Genomic DNA, 6,818 nt, shown 5'->3' on the forward strand with positions numbered 1-6,818 from the left:
CTTTTAACAAAAAAGAACTAAAAGAAGACTGACATAGTGGAAATGTTTTTAACATACACACCAGCTCAACATGTACATAACCAAATTCTGTCCTTGAGGAATGAGGAAAAGGACATCCTGTGGCGTTTCCCCTGAGCTGTATAGCTGGAAACTCCCACCCCACAACAACAGGAATGGGTAGGCTGGTCAGCCACAGCAACCCACAAACTTCATAGATCACTGATTAATACTGTTTGAAAAGTTTAGTATCCAAAAATTGGCCTTGGAAAAACATCCATTAGATTTATTACATTTTAGAATCTTTTCAGGGTATTTTTCTTGAACTCAGGTATCAGGTTTTAGCACTAAATGTAAAAAAAATGTGTTTAATAGTCTTGCTTTTATTAACTTGTAATTTTACCAGTAAATATTTATGTGGATCAAATAATAAAATGTGTTCAACATTATGTTACATTGAGTACAGAAACTAGGGAAGGTGAATGGCTCCATCTGCTGTACAATACATACACAAGCTGTACATGCAAAACAACTTTATTTGAGTCTCATTGAGCACACAAAGTAATCCTGGCTAGGTGGAATTTTCTTTATATACCCCTCAGAAAAATACCTCAGTCACCTTTATCTATAACCAGCTTGTCGTTGAGCGCTTTGAGTGCCCCTGTAGACTAGATAAGAACCAATCATTTATCATTTATTCATGGGCCAGAAGGTCCATGCCTGTTGCACTACTATCCCATCTCCAGAATCCGGTTGCACAGAGTATGTAGAGAAATATTCTGTTCAAAATGGGTAGTGGACAGAGACTGCAGATTGGTGGATGAAGGTCGGTTTATCAGAAGTTTATATTGGGATAGGCCTCTACTGACTTTTAGCAAGGAAATATTAGTTAGTGAGCAGAGGTGTATCCATATCCCAGTGAACTCAGCGGCCACGTGCACAAATAAGCCAGACAGAGTTTCTTCTTTGCTCGCGCTGCAGCAGTTTATTTGCTTGCAAAATTTTGCTGTCACGGATCACTTGGACGGCGGAGCCAAAGGGTATGGCGTTATGTTTGTGCCACTATTCTGAGCACACGTAAAAAAAATTTGGGTGCACGTAAAAAATATTTGCAGGTGCAAGTGTTGCATTTTGAGGAGAAATTTATTTTGAGCGAAGAAAAGCGAAATCTGAGTGAACAAAATTCATTGCTGCGTGCAAAAAACTGTATTTCAGTGTTTGCAATTATTCACACACACACACACAATAGCAGCCCCTCTCGCTCAGTTTTTGCATTTGCGCTTGCTCGCAATGTGTTGCTTGCGCTCTCAACATTTCTGCCCGTGCGCGTTCAACTCTTTCTGTACACCATTATATTTGTGCCACAAAACCAGCCAATCACAGAATTGGATGCAAAAAAATCTGATTGGCTGTTTTGGTCTCCAATCAGCTCGAAATGATGAAATGCAATATCCCAGAATCCATTTAGTCCAAAATGCAAACGAGGCAGTGGCGGAGGAACACAGAGTGGCGGAGTTTGAAATATTACTCTTTCTGGGTCACAAAATAAACTTTTAAGATATTTTCATGCAAGAATGGTGCTGTGTAAACTTCAAATATCTGCTCGATTTATCAAGACATCAGATATTTGCAAAAGTGCTCTAACGTTTTCGGACTCTGCATTTAAAATAATCAAGTTTGAAGCAGGCAGGTGATAGGATAAAACATAGTCCACAGTATGTCCACATGCTTGTGTAGGTTCAGCCACCCACTGTGTGAGATTAAAAGAATCTATTAAACTTAAAAAATCTTTAACCATCGCTTTATCAGGTCAAAACGCATGGATGTTAAAATCTCCAACAATAAGGACATGATCATATTTAGGCATGACTTCAGCTTGTCAGGGTTCCTGGGTCATTGACCCAGTGATTTCAGTTTGTTCATGTTCAGTTTATTTTGCCACATCAATGTTGTTCTCACTTCCTGTTTTTCCCGTATCAGCTCGTCTCTCATGTCGTTAGCCAGATTATGTTCAGCTGTGTACTCACCGGTCTCTTATTATCATCCGCATCAGTCTGTGTATTTAAGTCCTCAATTTCCTCCAGTTCTTTGTCGTGTCATTGATGTTGATGTTTTGTTGTCGTTTCCACCTGCGTTCAGTTCAGCCAGCCATTCAGTCTTTCAGCCAGTCAGTCTTTTCGTTCCTGCCCTGTTCCTCCACTCTTCATAATAAACCATCTCCAGTTCTTCACTATCTACGAGTCCTGCGTTTGAGTCCTCTTTCCCTTCGCTCCACACCCCGACTCCTGACACAGCTAAGAAATCTGAAAAGTCACAATAAAGCACACCTAGAATGCAGCAGCTACAAGCATGGTGTGTAATAAGAGCTTTTAGATTCACACAGCATGCTAGCAACAACCTTATCTGTTTATCACACGTGTTCGACCAGTGAGCTACTTATCAAAGACAGCCTGTCACCTTCTCCTCTCCAGTCCACCCCACAGACTGTTCAAAGAACCTGAAATATTATCTGGATGAACTATTACAGTGGAGCCTGAACCCACAGTGAGTTGAACTCTGCAGCCAGATGTGTACAGCTGTTTCACTTAAGCACACTCAATGGCAGCAAAATAAACACATTTTATATTTGTTCACATTTTATTAAATTAAGTTTACTCAATAGACTAAGAAACAATTTTATCTCTTTCCATATGATTGGTACATGCTTCTCAGTATGATGTTTTGTTTAAATCATAGAAGTTATGTAATACTGTACAACAAAATAATAGAACAGCAGTGCAGCAGCTTCAGAACTTGCCTTAGAATCCTCTGGTTTAACATATTTAAACCACACCCACGACACTGGATGTTTAAGCTGCTGCCATCTGACAGGAAATTCAGGCTGCTGAGGTCACACAGTTAGTCTACCTCAGGTTGTTTTGCAGCATGTGTCACCATATGAAAAACATAATGGCACATGTACAGACAGGATAGTCTTGGGGTGGCTGTAGCTCAGGAGGTAGAGTAGGTCATGTACTGATCAGAAGGTTGGTGGTTTGATCCCTGGCTCCTCCAGTCTGCATGCCAAGTATCCCTGGGCAAGATACTAACACCAAATTGCTTTCCGATGCGTTCATTGGCATATGAATGGTAGTTAGGAAGCTCTAAGAAACTTAGAAGACAGTGCTGGTGGGAATGGGTGTGATTGGGTGAATATGGCATGTTGTATAGAGCGCTTTGATTCAATTCAATTCAATTAAATTTTATTTATATCGCGCCAAATCACAACAAAAGTCGCCTCACGGCGCTTCATAGATACAGAGAAAAACCCAACAATCATATGACCCCCTATGAGCAAGCACTTTGGCGACAGTGGGAAGGAAAAACTCCCTTTTAACAGGAAGAAACCTCCGGCAGAACCAGGCTCAGGGAGGGGCGGGGCCATCTGCTGTGATTGGTTGGGGTGAGAGAAGGAAGACAGGATAAAAGACATGCTGTGGAAGAGAGACAGAGGTTAATAACAGATATGATTCAATGCAGAGAGGTCTATTAATACATAGTGAGTGAGAAAGGTGACTGGAAAGGAAAAACTCAATGCATCATGGGAATCCCCCGGCAGCCTACGTCTATTGCAGCATAACTAAGGGAGGATTCAGGGTCACCTGGTCCAGCCCTAACTATATGCTTTAGCAAAAAGGAAAGTTTGAAGCCTAATCTTAAAAGTAGAGATAGTGTCTGTCTCCCGAATCCAAACTGGAAGCTGGTTCCACAGAAGAGGGGCCTGAAAACTGAAGGCTCTGCCTCCCATTCTACTTTTAAATACTCTAGGAACAACAAGTAGGCCTGCAGAGCGAGAGCGAAGTGCTCTAATAGGGTGATATGGTACTACAAGGTCATTAAGATAAGATGGGGCCTGATTATTTAAGACCTTGTATGTGAGGAGCAGGATTTTGAGTACTCTGGGAGAGTAGAAAGGGCGCTATATAAGAATGAGTCCATTACCTTCCATCCATTTATCTCCCCTAACCTAGCTGGGCCCACGTCCTCATTTTAAGTTTGACAGCGTTTTTTAGTAGATGAAGGTGAACAGCTTAAACATGAATTGAGCTGCGGTTTGGGAAAGGCCTCGGAAGGGACTGGCAGCAGCTCCCGGGTCTGGCAGATCTCCAAGGAAGGCATGCCCTAGGTAGGCAGGCTAGCGAAGATAAGTAGCCCATGGCCTCAATAAGGTAGTTGAGGATTCCAAGCTCATGGAATGGATGAGCTCGGAAACAACAGGACCAATTCTGTTTACATTATACATGCTTCCCTTAGGCAGTATATCAGAAGGCATAGCATACATTTTCACTGCTATGAAGATGACACCCAACTCTATCCATGAAGCCAGATAACACACACCAATTAGTTAAACTGCAGGAATGTCTTAAAGACATAAAGACCTGGATGGCCTCTAACTTTCTGCTTCTTAATTCAGATCAAACTGAGGTTATTGTACTCGGCCCTGAAAATCTTAGAAATATGGTATCTAACCAGATTCTTACTCTGAATGGCATTACCTTGGCCTCCAGTAACGCTGTGAGGAACCTTGGAGTAATTTTTGACCAGGAGATGTCCTTCAATGCACATATTAAACAAATACGTAGGACTGCTTTTTTCCATTTGTGCAACATCTCTAAAATTAGAAATATCCTGTCTCAGAGTGAAGCTGAAAAACTAGTTCATGCATTTATTACTTCTAGGCTTCTAGGCTAGACTACTGTAATTCATTATTATCAGGAAGTCCTAAAAACTCCCTGAAAAACTTTCAATTAATCCAAAATGCTGCAGCAAGAGTGCTGACAGGGACTAGAAGGAGAGAGCATATTTCTCCTGTTTTGGCTTCCCTTCATTGGCTTCCTGTTAAGTCCAGAATTGAATTCAAAATCCTGCTCCTCACATACAAGGTCTTAAATAATCAGGCCCCATCTTATCTTAATGACCTTGTAGTACCATATCACCCCATTAGAGCACTTCACTCTCACACTGCAGGCCTACTTGTTGTTCCTAGAGTATTTAAAAGTAGAATGGGAGGCAGAGCCTTCAGTTTTCAGGCCCCTCTTTTGTTGAACCAGCTTCCAGTTTGGATTCGGGAGACAGAAACTATCTCTACTTTTAAGATTAGGCTTCAAACTTTCCTTTTTGCTAAAGCATATAGTTAGGGCTGCACCAGGTGACCCTGAATCCTCCCTTAGTTATGCTGCAATAGACGTAGGCTGCTGGGAGATTCCCATGAGGCATTTATTATTTCCTTTTCAGTCACCTTCCTCACTCAACATGTTTTAATATACCTCTCTGCTGAATCATACTTGTTATTAATCTCTGTCTCTCTTCCCACAGCATGTCTTTATCCTGTCCTCCTTCGCTCTCCCCAACAGCAGATGGCCGCCCCTCCCTGAGCCTGGTTCTGCCGGAGGTTTCTTCTTGTTAAAAGGGAGTTTTTCTTTCCCGCTGTCGCCAAAGTGCTTGCTCACAGGGTTTTTTTTCCTCTGTATGTATTATTGTAGGGTCTAACTTACAATATGAAGCGCCTTGAGGCAACTGTTGTTGCAATTTGGCGCTATATAAATAAAATTGAATTGAATAGGGAAGAAAACATGGCATCCCTGTGCCAGTAAAAGCATGCTGCTGCGTTTTGTGAAAGAGGGATAGAGGGAAGAGAACCTGGAATCCCGGTGCCAGAAGGGCTCATTACTGCTTTGTAGTAATAAACCCTTCTGGCAGACAAACTGGCAACTCTGTGGTAGGAAGCTTGCTGCATATTGCGAATGATGGATAGAGAAGAACCTGGAATCCCAGTGCCAAACTTGCTTCTGCACTTTGCAGAAGGAGGGATAGAAAACATCAAACCGATTTTAGCCTAAACAAATGAAATGAAAATATGAACCTGTTTTGAAAATTGAAGTTGAGTAGAAAGTACAGATGTTTGTTTATAAAAGTATGGAGTAAAAGTAAAAAGTGATCAGAAAAAACTCCTTACATAAAATAGAGATACCTGAAAATTATACTTCCCACCTCTGCATGTGAAGTTAGTGATTCAGACTTGGATGACATTGAAAATTAATATTCTATACATATTAATTTCAGAAGATCATTAAAACTGTTGTTTATTAAGTAATTGATAACATGTATTTTAATACTTTAACACTGAAAAATGTACACGTTTTCTCCTTTTTCACACACTGAAATTTACATGTTTTAACAACACTAAAAAACATTTTATCAGATCTTTGCATCAAAATAACACATCTTTGTGTGTTAAAAAAGAGCAGTTTGGATCCAACTCAGCTTAAGAATTATAGGCCTATCTCTAAGCTTCCATTATTATTGAAAATTCTGGGAAAAGTAGTTGCAGATCAACTTACCACTTTTTTAGAAAAACATGAAATTTATGACAAATTTCAGTCAGGTTTCCGTAAAAGTCACTCAACAGAAACCGCATTACTTAAAGTCTCTAGAGACATTATGATGTCAGCTGACTCAGGAGCATCCTCAGTCATGGTTTTGTTGGACTTGACATCTGCCTTTGACACCATTGACCATACCATCCTGATTAACAGGCTCCGGGACATAGTCGGTGTGTCCGGTCTGGCTCTGGAGTGGTTTCGGTCGTACCTCTCCAACAGATCTTTTAGTGTTTTTGTCTAAGCATCTGACATGTGGGGTACCACAGGGTTCAGTTCTGGGTCCTGTTCTTTTTCTTTTGTACATGTTACCTCTAGGACTTATAATTATTCAGTTCCCTGAGGTGTCTTATCAGCCGATGGAAGTCCATAAACTGTCCTCTTTAATTAAATGTTTAGCTT

This window comes from Perissodus microlepis, chromosome 8 (genome assembly GCF_051167445.1).
Source record: "Perissodus microlepis isolate ML-2025 ecotype Zambia chromosome 8, ASM5116744v1, whole genome shotgun sequence".
Taxonomy (NCBI): domain Eukaryota; kingdom Metazoa; phylum Chordata; class Actinopteri; order Cichliformes; family Cichlidae; genus Perissodus; species Perissodus microlepis.